This window comes from Pipistrellus kuhlii, unplaced genomic scaffold (assembly GCF_014108245.1).
Source record: "Pipistrellus kuhlii isolate mPipKuh1 unplaced genomic scaffold, mPipKuh1.p scaffold_m20_p_2, whole genome shotgun sequence".
NCBI classification, from domain to species: Eukaryota; Metazoa; Chordata; class Mammalia; order Chiroptera; family Vespertilionidae; genus Pipistrellus; species Pipistrellus kuhlii.
Window position 1 is genome coordinate 124442113 of NW_023425515.1, and position 16009 is coordinate 124458121.

At 37.0% G+C, this 16009-nt stretch overlaps 1 protein-coding gene across 6 annotated transcripts in view; it reads left to right on the forward strand.

Moving 5' to 3' along the window:
- Nucleotides 1–16009, forward strand: part of CDKAL1 (CDK5 regulatory subunit associated protein 1 like 1) — a 625188-nt gene that overhangs the window by 440115 nt on the left and 169064 nt on the right. The window lies entirely within an intron of this gene.

The following is a 16009-nucleotide window of genomic DNA, read 5'->3' on the forward strand; positions in this document are numbered from 1 at the left end:
CCCACTTTATTTCATCTCTCCGTCATCTGTCACATACATCATGTTGGGTGTTTTGTTGTAGTTGTTGTTGTTTTTAACAAATTGGTTTCTGCTGCCTCATCATTGAGCTATGCCTTTTCTTTCCTATTTTTAAAAGAAACTATTTTTACTGGCGGCCATTTGTTGCAACACTGTGAATATTTTCCCTAATGAAGATCCCAGGTGGTATTCTTTCTATTGCTGTGTCAGGTGCTGAGTGTAGAATTAGAGTTCCTAAAGGAGTTTTGCTTTGCATTTAAAGTAGACTGGGAGGCCATATAGCATAAATATTAGTGGTTTGGGCTCTGATAAGATATATGAAATTTAAATATTACCTTTTTCTTAAAGCCTTAGAAGTCACTCAGTTATAGCAGCAGCTTGTGGTTCTGATGTTGTGTCTTGAACACTGTGTATTACAGGACATTCTTTTGTTTTTTATTTTCCTTATGCAGTTAATTTAATGTACATAGAAATCATCATTCATACAGCAGTAGCAAAACATAACCTACTTAAGTCCATCCTGCAAAATGTTTCATTTGCCAGCAGGCCACTAGGAGATGCTAAATAACAGTATGGCCATGTAATTTTCTTGTTTCAACTAGCATTGAGGAAAAGATCTTAAAAATTGCTTTTAGCTTAATTTTTACCTTTTTTCAGAGTATTGTATTTCTACAATGGCCATTAGCTCACTTTATTTCCTTCTTTACCCAGTAAATATTTTATCTCCAAAGTAAATGCTTCTCTAACATCAATATCCCAAGTTTTAGAAGCTGTGGTACTAATCTTATTAGAAACAAATATATTTCTTTCTCTTCTCTTCGTCCCGTCCCCCACCCCCCTCATCTTTTCTCCAAAAGAAAAGAAAGAAAAATTAAGGGATTAAATGTGTTTTTTGCCAGTTTAATTAATATGATCATGAACATATGAAGTTAGAAGGCAGTTTGAAATCATAGTTTACCTTCCCTCATTTTCATCCAAAGCCCAGAGAAGTTAATTTTTAAAAATTTATTTCACATACACTTATTGGCCAGTTCAGTTAGTTTTCCTTGGTACTATTTGGCTGCCACAAAAGGCTCATTATTTCAAAATGTTAGAAATATGTAAGTCGCTTCTCTCAAAATGTCAGAGATAATTATATAAGTTGGTTTTATTGGAAATATAGTTTTAACCAGGCTGGTCACTGAAATGGAGTGACCAGGCCCACAAGGGGGCCAGTGAGGGGTGACCAAATGACCAAGTAGCAGACTGTGTGGGGTGACCAGGCTGACAGGGGCGGGGCAATGAGGGGCAACCAAATGATAGAGCAGCAGGCTGTGTATGGTGACCAGGCCGGCAGGGGGGTCAGCGAGGGGCGACCAAATGACCGAGCAGCAGGCTATGTGGGGTGACCAGACGGGCAGGGGGTGCAGTAAGGGGCAACCAGCCTGGTGGGAGGGGCAGGCTGGCAGGGGGGGGCAGTTTGGGGCAACTATGCCAGCAAGGGGATTAGTTGGGGGTGACCAGGCGGGCAGGCAGGTGAGCAGTTAGGAGCCAGTAGTCTCAGATTATAAGAAGGATGTCCGGCTGTCGGACATCCCCCAAGGGGTCCTGGATTGGAGCGGATGCAGGCTGGGCTGAGGGGATCTGTCCCCATGCACGAATTTCATGCACCAGGTTTCTAGTGTTTTTATAATGGACCCACCAGGGCACTTTGAAGAAGCTACCAGTCTATGGAATGGCACTCACTCTCAACAGTGCTTCCTTTTTGTAGGTTCCCAGGATATAATTTAGTTGCATTTAAAATCAAAATCAATTCTCTGACTTTTGGATAGTGTAAAAGATTGTCTTGTTTCAGTTTTTTGTTTAAGAATAAATACATAAAAATATTGTCTGTAGTTATTATACAGTTTCAGGTCACATGTATTTTTGAGCATTATTTATGGGGTCAATTACCTTCAATACTGGCATGGCCTGGCTGCTGCCCAGAGTCCTGGGAGATTAATCAGGTTCATTTAATCCTAAACAATAGAGTGGCGGGAACTCAGGTAAGTGGCGGGTTGACCGCACCCAAACTGTTGATTTAAGTTGTCAAGACAGCTTGACTCATACTCAGCATTGATACCAGTTTGGGTCAGCTGCTTACCTCTAAACCATTACCAGTACACTATGCTTCTTTTGTGTGAGGAGGGGAGAGGACGACCCCTCTGGTCATTTCCCACCTCCTCCAGCTCACTGCAGCCTCACAGCCCGGCTGGGACCCCTTTCTGACTAAGCTCAGGCTTCAGTTCTATATACTAGTCCTGCCATCACTGGTTATCTAGCCACATGCCAGAGGGAACTGCCAATATGCTGTGTGCTGTATGTAATTTCTACTCATTTGAAGTTTTATTGGTGATATTTAATTAGAAATGCATTAGTATTCACTTTATCACACCCCACATCTATATAGCACTTCATGGTTTTCATTACGAGTTCATATATTTTAGGCTCAGACAGGGCAGGAATTACACTGCATCAGCATTAATCATTCTTGTTACCTTTTGATTAGATCATTCAGCTTAAATACTGCTTGGAAGAGTGATCTAAGGCTGAAGGCATAATATAAATACAGCAAAACAGCAGTTTGTGTAATGTGAAGTGTTTCTTTTTGTAAGTTTGAAGGTAAATGTTTCTCAATTCATAATTCATTAGCCTTTGAAAATAAGCAGTAGCAATTTAAAATTTAGACACACACACAAATGGAAACTTGTCACCCCTAGATACCAGTTTAAATTTATTTACTCTGAGGTGATTTAAAGCATCATATGCTTGTTTCGGTAGGTCCATGAAAGGACACCTAAATTGAATGGTGAGGTACTAAGAGGAAACTGAACCTCGGAGGGCATTTCAAGGTGACTGTAACCTCACACCCTCCTGTTTAGACCTGGCTCTGAGTCTTGGGAAACTTTGAGGGCAGTGTGTTGATAAGAGTTGCCTTTGTGTTCTTTCAGCAAATTAGTTTTTGGTATAGAAAGCCAGAAAGCCAGAAAGCCCAATCCTTTAAGTACATACGTCAGAGATTTTCTTCTTCCTTACCCTTATCGAACTTCATTCCTTATTCTCCTTCCTGTTATAATGTTGAAAGTCTCCAAATCAGTGAAATGATTTGCTTCTCAGTCATAGATGGTTCCATTTTCCTAATGAGGAGAATTTTGCCCCCTAGAGAATGTCTGCTAAAATTTAACTGGTTTTTATTTTAGTTTCCAGTATAGTGTTTATCTATCTTAGATCAGAGAGCACATTTTCATGACGGTAGAAACAGTAGACAGACTGGAACAATGTATTTTTATTCACCAGAGATCATCTCCAATTAGCTCTTCCATGGCGGAATGGGAGCAAATCTACCACGGCTCTTCCCCCTTTGCTACTGTGTCACTCACTAGTGGGCATGCCAGTTTCTCACGGGCTGTGACATGGAGGTGGAGAGGTGTGATGGTTTTCTTTGGCTTACATTATGTCTTCAAATGAGGGGAAACTGTCCTCATTTAAAGAATGTTTCATGAATTTTCATTTGTGACATTTCCTTATATGTGATTTTTAATATAAAGATGTAATAAGTATAAAAAAATAACAAGTCTTGGCAGTTATATTTTACCCAAGAGAAAAATAAGATGTACATACTTTCTTATGTTTATGTCTGCTAGGTTATACTGTACTGTGGGAATTAACTTCAGAGGTGAAACAATAACAGTGTAAGCATTCGGAAACAATTTTTTTTCCTGGGAAAAAGTATAGACAGTTTGATAAGTGACATAAGTGTGTTTTTTAAACATTGAGATAACTTATCTCTTTGTACCTGCATTCAGGAATTTAGTAGTTTACAGAGGAACATGCCCATGCTAAAATTTTTAAAATGCTGTTGAAGAAATCCAGAGAAAGGAGAAAAATAATGTAGGAAAACTCAGATGATGCTAATGGTAAGGTTACCACTAAAGAGCCATGCCCTCCAGTCTCATATGCTAATTACGCTTGGACTGCTTGGTTGACTGCAGGCTTTCTAGATGCTAATGCAAAGGGGGAAACATTGTCAAGTACATGATTTATACAAAGTCTGTGGAATTCAAAATGTCTGTCTTCAGAGGCACAGCTATGCTTAATATTGAGACTAAAGCAAAAACTCTGCATGAGACCCTTCTTGTAACATACCATATCCTCATTAGTGACCATATGGGAGAGGTTTTCCTTTCCTCTGCAGTGTAAGTGAGAGAATACCAAACCACAGTTCAGAAGTGGTCTGGATATAAAGTGTGCAGCTTAATATAACCATAAACTTAGGCCATAGCGGAGTGGGTGGCCTGTACATCCTTTAACCAGTGCTCTGCTATTTGACTAGGTTTTTGATAAATATTGGATATCAGAAAGTTAGATATTGTATTATCTGAACAATACATAGAATAGGGTTGTATTTTGTTGCCAATTAAAGATAGATCCACAACTTTAAAAAATCCACTTGTCGGATATGACTTTAATCCTTATAAAGTTATGTGTAAGAAATCATTTTAAAATTGATTCAGTTCATTGTCACCTCTACAATCAGCTACTCCTTCCATTCCCCTCCTCAAAATTCTTTTTTGCTTTTTGGATTGTAAAAATGGGGTAGTATAGTATCTTTTTTCAGTGTAATTAATAGGCATATGTTTTTTTCTAATTAAGCACACTCTTATCTATGTTTTTTAATGTTCTCAGTTCAATTTCTCTTAAAGGTGTACATGTCTGCTCTAGTTTTATATTTTGATTGAGTTTAGCTTTATTTTTAATATAAATTTAAGCAAGTTTTAAAGAAATGCAAAGATGAATAAATATTCCTATTTTTGTTCTTATTCTGGAAGTTTTAGGCCACCCTTTCTGACTTATTTCTCTTTTTGGACAAATTTGTTTGTTTATTTGGAGTTAGGAAGGTGTGAGCAATGAAATGAAGATGAACAAAAAGACAATTTGGTATGCCTGGAAGTTAAAGTTTTTAGAAATTATTTGAATAGTTGAATGCTCTAAAAATTCCCTTTGAAATGAATAAATGGTCAGGTGATTTTATAAACTCCTGTTCCTATTTCTAGCTGAAAAGAAAAAAGAAAAATCTATCAAAAGAAAGAAAGCTTCATTCCAAACTCCCCTGAACACTTATTCATCTGCTTGCTTTTTGTTGTTTATGTGGACATTGAATGACTTTATAAAATAAAAGACTACAATGAAGGTATTGATAAATTCCAACTACTTATAGTCTTTGAGTTTACAACCTAAAACCTAGTAATTTGTATTCATTTCTGATTCAAGGTTGTTTATATACTTATCACTTTTAGAGATTATATAACATTTTACTCAATTTGTATATTAATCTTTGTTTAGTTATTCCTCATTCTTTAATATTTGGATTGTTTTCTATTTCTAACTCTCTTTTTCTAAAGTGGAGAACACAGAAGCAAGTTAAAATTAGTTATTAACACATGTAATATAAAACTATGATACAGTATAGTTGTATTTTTGTTTGTTTTGTAGATTTACTGCAAGTAAATTGTATATTCCTGTATGTTAAAAATATATTGTATAGTTTTGCTCATTTTATGGAATTTTGTAATAGGCTGTGAAGGCATTTATTTGACTGGGAGTAAAGAAATATGTTTATTGTTGAATTGAGAAAACAGATTTAATCTTTGTGGTTTCAATTTGAGTCTCTTGTTTTGAATGAGAGGATTAGACTAAACAAAATCTCATGTTCACTTTTGCTCTAAAATTCTATCATTTTAATAACTTGGAACACAGTTTTACTGTTTTAAATTGTTGTGTATGTATATTGTTGTATCTTTGCTTTTATGATATACTAGAAGCCTGGTGCACGAAATCTGTGCATGGTGGGGAGGCATCCTCTCCAATTGGGCATAAACCAGTGGTCAGACATCCCTCTTACAATCTAGAACCGCTGGCTCCTAACTGCTTACCTGCCTACATGCCTGATCATCTCTAACCACTCTGTCTGCCTGCCTGATTGCTCCTAATCATTCTGCCTGCCTGCCTGATTGCTCCTGACCATTCTGCCTGCCTGCCTGCCTGATTGCCGCTAACCTCCTCTGCCTGCCTACCTGATCGCCCCTAACCACTTTCCCCTGCTTGCCTGATCGCTCCTAACCACTCTCCCCTGCTGGCCTAATCACCCCTAATTGCTCTACCTGCCTTCCTAATCGCCCCTAACCTTCTCTGCCTTGTCCCCAACACCGTGCCTTTGTCTGGGAGGATGTCCAGAAGATGTCTGGTCTATCCAGTCTAATTAGCATATTACCCTTTTATTGGTATAGATTCTTTATATTATCTGTAATTTACTTAATGCTGTGTGACAACCAAGAGGGTAGCACCCAATGACTATTATTGCTTTGAGAAAAGGTTGACCTGCATTTTCCAGGAATTGATTTTGGAGAAAAGTGAAGACGGCCCATGTATGAAACTAGATAGATCTATTGTCCTAAAATGTTATCAGAGAAAAGTTTCATTTTCAAGAGACCTCTTGATCTTTTATTGGACATGAATTTATACATTATTTTGTCTGTAACTCTTTAGTGAGCTCTCCTAATTCTCCAATCTTTTGGCTTCTACTTGGCTTGGACTTCATGTTTTTCTTTGTTAGTGATGTTCTTTGATAATAGCTTTGGCATTATTTTACCTCTAATCTTACCCACCCCCAAGTTTGGCCCTATCACCAACACCAATTTTCCCCTCCAGATTGCTAGTGTGTCTATGGTAGTCTGGCTTAATCTTACTAAATGAGTCATATTTTTAATCTCATTGAGCCCCTTTGCTATTCATCAGTGTGTTTTCTTTTTCAGCCAAGCTCTGAATGCAGTTATATTCTGGCCAGTTTCTGTATCCTTCCTGCCCAAGAATTGTCATTCTTCTCTTCATAACTAATGGGCAGGGAAATGAAGGGAGGGGCCATGCCAGGTTTAGAGAGGCCAGTGTTGGCAATGTTTTGAAATCAATGGGAGACAACTAGGCCTTGGGTGCTGAATAAGCACCAAGAGAGGAAGAAATACAAGTGGACTAAACATAAGAATTGGGGAGGGATTGCATAGCAGGGACTCCGAAGGAAGCTGGTGTGACCCAGTGGATCTAGGCAGGATGGAGTCACTGTGATGATGGTAAACCCAGGGGTGTGTCAATAAAATTTCTTGGCTGCTCTATGGAAAGAAATTCCTGTAGGTCTTTTGTCTGACTCTGACTCACCGCCCGCATTTCCAATAGTAATAATAGTTATTATTTGAAGATTGGCTCTCTGTTGGGCTGTATCTTAAAACTGAATAAATGCTAATCTCATTTGATCTTCCAGCATTCAGCTAGTTAGGTATTGTCCTCAGTAGTAGACTGAGGCTTATAGAGGCTCCAGATCATATAGCTAGTTACCAAGTACCTCCTATACTTTTTATCCTGAATATCCCATTGATGCTTCATATTCAGCTACAACAGAATGTATGCTCCCTTCCTCAAGCCAACCTCACTCCTGCAATAAAGGCTCTATTATTTCTCTTCACTGTACTTACGTTTTTAAAGTTGCCACAGCTTAAAATTTGTACATACTGAGCTTGATACTATTCTTCTTGTTCCCTGTATTCAATATCTAACTGGTTGTCACTAACTCTTTTTTTTTTTTTTAATGTTGCTCACTCTCTGAATGAACAAGAGATAAAAGGGAGATAAGATAAAAGTAAAAGTAGGAGAGGGTGTTGGGAATCATGGTGATGGATATGGCCATGGGAGAGCACTGTCTCCTTGAAGATTTTCTTCAGAACTGCTGTTAGGGCTTGCTCCTTAGAATAATGAAGGTATGACATGCCGGATGTGAAAGGTTAATATGGTGGTACACACCAACAGGCTGAATAGCCATCTCAGATGGCAATTTAAGATAAATTGAATTTATTTAAGGAAAGGGGGTTGGGGCTAAATTACCAAAAGAAAATGCTACACAAAGAAAAGGCCTTGGAGACAGGTTCAGGGGGAAGCCAGGGATGAGCTGCCACTGCCCATTGCTCCCCTGGTTGTAAGTCTGATAGAGTCTCTTAGAGGTTGGGGGATTCATGTCTGTGGGAGAACAACAAGGGTGTGCACTGTGGAGGGAGAACACACTGTGTCCTTAGTCCTAAGTGTATATATCTCTTTCTTGCAGGTGGAAATCTTAGGGGGAGGTCTCAGGCAGGGGTGGGAGAGAAATCTCAATAGAATATTTATCAGTATTCCAGGTGTGCTTTTTCAAGGTCATGGTCTCCACTGTTTGGTCGGTGCCGGGGCAGGGTATCATTAATCATTGTAGCTGGTCTAAGACAGCCGTGGTGCCACTTGTCTGGCTTTGCTGTTTGTCTGGGTCTGGATCTGAAATACAGCTGACGCTTAGGTGTTATCTTTATGGAGGAAAAGATCAGGGGGTCTAAACCACCTGACATGTGATATGAAAGATTCATGGTCCAAATCTCATGATCAGTGGTATGCTAGGGGAGGATAGATTACTTGCGGTGAGGTTCTTGTTTTCCCAGTTTTCCCCCTTGCGAGGCATCCACAGCTTCCTGTCCTGGTGAGTTTCTGGACCTGGCCCATCATCCTTGCTCTGGCAGTCTAATAGGTTGGTTGTCCTAATTCAAGGTTGTGTGACGGTATAACCATCAGTTTTCCAATGAACCCCTTCTTCTGATGCTCCCCTGAAATTTTGTGCTGACATGTCACGATGAATCTTATTTTCATTTATTTTATAATAAGGAATGCATGCACATGGGGGGAAAGTTCGAAAATCATAAAGGGACACATTGAAAAGTATGTCTTTCATTACAGCCACTCAGTTCCTCCTCTCGGGTTCTCTGAATTGGGAGAAGAGTTGATTTAATTACTCTTAGGGCCCATTCTCTTTTCATTAATGCTGACCGGAGTAGTGGTGGATGTCCAGTACTTTCCTCATCTCATTTTTTGTCTTCATTTTCTGTTACTGAAAACAAATTACTACACACTTAATGGATTAAAATAGCATGGATGTGTCACCTCACAGTTTATGTGTATCACAGTCTGGCGCAGCGTGGCTGGGTCCTCAATGTGGGCTCTCACGAGGCTGATCCAGATATTGGCGGAAGGCTGCGTTCTCATTAGGGGCCTGGGATCCACTTCAAACCTTACTGGTTATGGATAGAATTAATTTCCTAACCATTGTATGAGAGATCCTTGTGTCCTACTAACTTGTCTTGGCACCATTTCAGCTCCTTGAAGCTACCCCGGTAACAGCATGTATTTTTGCTTTCTTCCAGGCCAGCCAGAGCACTTTCCTTGCTCCAGGAAAGGGCAGAAAAACTCCACTTTTATTAAAGGACACCTAGTTTAGGTCCTTTGATTTAGCATCTTAACTATAGCTGCAATATCTCATCACAGCAACACCTAGTAATGTTTGGTTGAGTACCTAAAGAAGATACCTGCCCACCAGGGGCTGGAAATTTGGGGACCATGTTAGAATTCTGCCTACCACCCTTTGCTCTGTGCTTTGTCTTAGGTTATATTAGGATATAGGGTGGAAAACAGCATCTTGAATAGAAGTCAGAATTGGGGGTGGGGACAGTGGGACCCAATGAAGTTGATTATCTTCATGACTGTAAGTGGTAGATATGCAAGTCAGCCTCATGCGTTAGAGGTCAAACAAATTCTTTAAATATTGTGCTTTTATATCCATACCAAGGCCCAATCTTTTCCAGTGTGTCATTTGCCTGGCTTTTGAACACTATTTGGAAAATGCTTTAATGCCCCAAGGTTTCCCAAAGTATGGAGTCATTTAGCCCTTTATTCCTTTTCTATCTAGGGTGATCTTTTATGTTTTGTTTTGTTTTGTTTGTCTAGGATCATCCTGTTTAACCTGTTACTTATAGCGCCCACTTTCACACAACAGTGTATGTGTTTGAGGGATAAACAATACACACTGCTGTGCTATTGGATCCCTGTAAGTCCTATTTCCTTAGCCCCTCTTTCTACTCCTAGTTTTATTTAGCCCATGCACTTTAAGCCCATCCTGTCACATCATTCGTCAGATGAAGAGTATGGAAAGGATGATTAATAGTGTCAAGTACAGTAAGTCAAGTGGAATTAGGACAGAAAAGAAAATGTGTGTATTTGCCAATGATGAGATCAGAATTTCATCACTGTGTGGGGCAAGAGCCAGGTTATAGAGGGCTTACCAGGAAGTTAATAATAAGGAAGCATAAGCATCAGAAAGAGACTGTTCTTCTAAAAGTCTAGAAGGGAAAGGAAGAGGGAAACATATTTGGAAGGAGATAGAGGCCTTAGGCAAAGCAGCTCACCTTGCCCCTTAGTATAGGTGAGCCTGACTTGCAAGGGGAGATATGGCAGACTGTCCTAGAAAAAGAAGCTTTACGGACAAGAAAGCCCATAAAGGGTTCTAGGAAAATGGAGTCCAGAGCAAGTTATGGAGAAAACAGCAAATGTGTTCCTTAGAATCTGGGAGGGAGATACTGAAAATTAAATCAAACTATATTGAAATCTGTGGATGAAGACAAATTTCCGGTGTTGCCAGATGGTCTCTGTCTTTTTAGTTAAGGAGCTAGTGTTTTCTTCTGTCACCACTTGTTAGCTTTGCAGTTCTGACTCTTGTGAGTCCCCAGCTGTACCTTTGAGCCATCACTGTCATATCTCTGGAGATTGTGACATCCTCTAAGTATTTTTAATTTAAAAATTATAAAATAATAATCAGTGTGTGGAATTATACCTATTTAATTTCAAATAGTGGCCAAATAAATCAACTCATGGATGAGCTAGTCTGATAGGTTTTATTTTACAGATTGAATACAGTTTTTTAAAGCATAGCTTGATCACAAGGCCTAATAAAACTAGCCAAATCACTAACGGAAGCATCTGTTTTGTTATCAGGCTAACACAAACTGCCTTTAAGTTTAACATATAAAAGACTTGTTCATGTGAACATAGGGTTAGTTTAGTACAGCTGTTTGTTCATCCAAGCAAAAAATGGGTAATCTAATCTCAGCAAACTATTTTTGTTGTTATTTCTAAAATAACCAACTTTAGTTATTTGATAAATATAATGAAATCAAATGTGAGCAATTCATGTATAACATTTTTCCTATCTAAACAAAGGTACCACAGGATACAAAAATTCATTTTAGGAATTTTATTTGTGGATTATAAACTCAATTACTTTAAAAATCTTTTAATCTATAAATTTTACAATGTGGTGAAGTGCTTACTTGTCATGTATAAAGAAAATACCTTTTACTGGTACTCATTTCAGTGCAATAGGACAAAATTTAAATAACATATTAAGAACTTTTTATATTGAAATATTCACTCTTGAAATGTTTGTTCATGTTGATGTTTGTGGTTGTGATTCAGTATGCATTTTATTTCAGCATATTTATCAACAGCTATCTTAGGCAATCACAAGAACATATATTTAATTAACATTATTTATAGCCTCAAGAGTTGAGTTCTCAATAACAAGATTCTCAGACCCATGATTGGAGATTGGGCTTGTTAAAATCTATTAAATTCTCTTTATAGAATTATTCAGAATAAAGCACAGACAATCTCTTAGACAAGGCACATCTTGCCTCATTCCTATACTCTGAACTGCACTATTAAAAAAATTATATAGTAGGCATAGATTTTGATTTAAGCATAATTCATATTTGAGAGGAAAACTTTTCTTTTATATATATTTTAAACTATTTAGGGTCATTAGGGAAACATATACTGGTAGTCTAGGGGTCAGCAAGCTTTCTTGGTCAACGGCCAAATAGTATTTTAGACTTTGTAGGCCAAGAAACAAAATGAAGAATTATCTATCGATCTATCTATCTATCTAGAAAACAGATTTCTCATGGGTGAAATTGAAAATATAATAACAATGTAGTATAATATTTAAAATATAGATCTAGTAATAAGAATAATGGAATTACTTTATTTGGACAACATTTCATTTACTGGGTTCGAAGTTTAATATTCCCTATCATCAGAGTCAATTATTAATGTTCATTTGTCGTTGCTGATAAATAATGAGATTTCATGTATTTCTTTTTTGGAAAATGTCTTTTCACCCAGACACATAATACCAAATATAGATATCAATTCATATCAGTGTATTGGTTCTAATTGAACATATTTATCACTTGGAAGGCATTTATAGAATTCTATTAGATTCTTTTCTCAGTATTTGTCTTTGATCACTTCTAATTGAAGGTTAGTGGAAACTCCTCAATTACACAGTTTAATGGATTTTTAAAATATGACCATTTCCTTTACAGAGTGTTTCCCTCATATTTCCAGTACCCAACTGGCATTATATGTAGTTATTACAATATTATTGAAATGTTTTCTAATTGACTATTGATGTTGATCCCATTGTCCTCAATTCAGTGTTGGTAGAAGAACATTGAGAAGAAGATAGTGGGAGGAGAGGAACCAGAGATAGATTATGAAGGGCCTTGCTTGTCATTCATAAATGCTGACAATGTATCTTCTGGAACGTTGTGTGCTTTTTTTTTGGTGTGTATGTTTTTAGTTCATTTGTTTTATTCTTTTCATTTTTTTGTTTGTTTGCTTGGCCTCACAGTCTTTTATTGGAAAAAAATTAAAAAATTGTAAGGGGAAAAAACTCAGTCTGTAACAATTAAATCTGAAGTTGATTTGGTTAAAAAGTCAGGCCAGGCTAGAAAGCGTGGGGCTTCAAATAAGACAATGGAAGTGCAGTTGGGCTGGACTGTCATGTGAGATATGGAGTAATTGATGCACTCTGTAGAGGTCAGCTTTCTATAGAATCCAGGGCCGAGAGGACATGAGTGACTACTCTCACTACCACTCCATGTTAATTGATTCAAGTTTCAGCCAATTTTCTGGGTCTATCAGTAAGAACAACTATAAATCTATACCTTTACGTAACTAAATATACTCAGAAAAAAGCTGGCTTTTTTCTGTGCTTCATAGATCTCTTTTTTTGTACAAATCTGAAGTTCCTTTCGAAATGGTCATTCCTTTTTTTTTTTTTTTTTTCTTTTTAGTAAACCACCCCAGCATGTTATAAAGTCTTAAACATTAATTTGAAAGATGGTTGGTATATATAGCTTATCCTCTATCCATTTTACATTAAGTCCTCATTTCCCTTCCCTATGAATAAAGGAAATATTAAATGGTTTTGGTAATATCCTATGAATGAATATTCATAAATGAGTGTTATACATTTATTCTTCAACTTCTTCATTGATAGTCGAGTCTACAGAAGCTGCTTATACATGTGTATCATATAAGATAGTATGAATTAATTAACTACCGTATTTTTCGGACCATAAGACGCACCGGACCATAAGACGCACCAGTTTTTAGAGAAGGGAAATGAAGAAAAAAAGATTCTGAAACAAATAGTGTCCTAAAATATTTTATGTGCATTAAAACCCAACATCACAGTCATAAACACATGTAATCAACCCTGTAAAGTAAACAGCAGCATTTAGAACCATTTTAGAGCCGGGCAAGCACACAGAGACCACACAGAGCCGGGCAAGTAAAAAAACATTTTTTTAAAGTATATGTGTAGGCTATATTTGGACCATAAGACGCAGAGACTTTTTCCCCCCACTTCTGGGGGGAAAAAAGTGCGTCTTATGGTCCGAAAAATACGGTATTTGTTAATGATATTAATAACCAGAAATTTAGCTCAGCAATTAGTTTTCTCCTTTTTATTCTGTTAACCTAATGGACAGCAGGCTCTACTCTCAGCATTTCACCAATAAGGTTTATAATAATAGTGAAAAATCTGTGTAGAAATTAGCAACTTATAGAATATAGAGGGCATTTAAGGTCTTTACCTTCATACTTGAATTTTTGTATATTTAATTTCTTGCTAAACATTGATGAACTTCATAATTCTGAAAATATTTAATTTTAACTTCTTGAAAGCATATCTGCAAAAATGGAATCAGAACAATATTATGACAACAGAAATCACTCAGATATTTTTTCCTAGAGAAATGCAAAATACGGTTGAAACAGGGGACTGAGTCATATCAACCAATGTCACTCAGTAGACACATCATATAATTTTCTCTGTTTTGATGTCTGCTATTCCATTTTTCCTGTTCATGCATGACAATTTTAATGTTTTACATCGAGGAGTTGTAAAAAAATTAGTATAGTTTCATTGGCTGATTTTGTGCAGCAAACATTAAGTCAATTCCCACGAACAGCGCCTTGGTGCAACCCTTAATAAATGCAAACTTTATTTTGAGTAATGACCTTTTGTAATGTGAGTCTTGATCCATTGAGATGCTGTTCACTTTTGATGCATCTCCAAATCCCTTTTTTATGCATTTTAAATCAACACACGCTTGCTCTGAATTTATGCATGTGGATAGATGGAGATGTAATTTAAACACATCTGTTCAAATATGCATTTCAGATCAACTTGGTGCCGGTTCTCATAATACGATGGAGTTTTTGATGGGTATTATTATATCCCTAAAGTACACACCAGATGGTATTTATTAGAGAATGAATAGAAATGAAGTTTAAGGATATTGAGCTTTTTGTCTTAAGTCACTCATTTCTTAGTCATAAAACAATAATGGTCTGATGACCTGTCCCCTATGATAACGCTTCACGTGAGACTGTGCTCTTTTACATGAATGTCTCTCAGTCAAGTGGAGGTTAAAACTATTTTTGTGTTGAGTAGTCACCATTACTGAGAAAGTTAAAGGAGAAAGAGTAGGGTAAATAGTAGGCAACTACCAATTAGATATTAGCTACAATTAATACTTTAGTAGTCATGTAAATAATAGTTTTAAATAGCTTGAATGGCTTCACTAAAGGCATATGTCAATGAATAGTTTTATATATATTAAAAATATTCTTACTCTTTGGGGTCATTATTTCGATGCCTAAAATATATTTATTAATCTCCAATGCAACCCCCCCCCTAAGTACTTGTACTAAGAATAAATGACATAATAGAATCATACTACAGTGACCTAAAATTAATGTACAGAAATTCATTGCTTCAGATTTACCATTTTCAGTTGTGAGCTGCACCTAAATGATTATCCTTTCAGCAGATATAGAGAAATATAGCATAAACACGCATTGCTCTTTCCCTAGTGGCCCACACCCCGCTCTCTTTCAAGCAGTATGCCCCCTGTGTACCTTTAGCTCCACACCTGCAGCGGAGAAGCTGAGAAGACTGAAGTTGCCTGTGTGATGAGCCCTTGATGGGTGACTAGTGACTGTTGCAGGGTTTCAGAGCTGTAATAACTACTTTTTACACTTATTTTCTTCTCCAGAATTTATAGCACTGGGAACCAGTTCCAAAGATCTAAATCAGGGATCAGAAACATAATCTACATATGCATGCCTTTTTCTTGCATTTGATAGGCAGCTATATTCTCATGTCTACAGTCAGATTCATGTAAACCAAACTGAGATTACTTGCGAGCTATTATTGACTTCTACAAACAACACCACAAATTAAGCCTTTTTTCCAGAGATTTAGACAGAGGGAGTGCAAAAGGAAAGCGCTTATTTGTAAGGTAACCTGCAGTTATGTTAGGCAGTAATAGAAAACATTTTAAAATATTTGAAATAATATAATTGCTTTGCACTGGGAACACGTACATGAATAAAAGATGTTAGCAGGTGTCCTGCTAGTGTGGCATCTCATGCTGTTGTAGTTATTGGAAATGCGCACACCAGCAGCAGATTGAAATTTGTAAGAAGTAATTGAACCAGAAGGTTTGAATAAAAAACTCAAGCTTAAAATCATGTAACTTCTTTAAACAGAATTTCCAATTTAATAAAGTACAGTTTTTGTATTGTTATCTTTCTATCTTAGATTTTTCACTATTACTCTGAAAATCGTATTTTTTTGGTATTTCAGATTTTAAAAAATACTTCAACATCCAATAATTGCCTATCATATTTTATTTGTCCATTGAGAAATTTGATAAAGGTT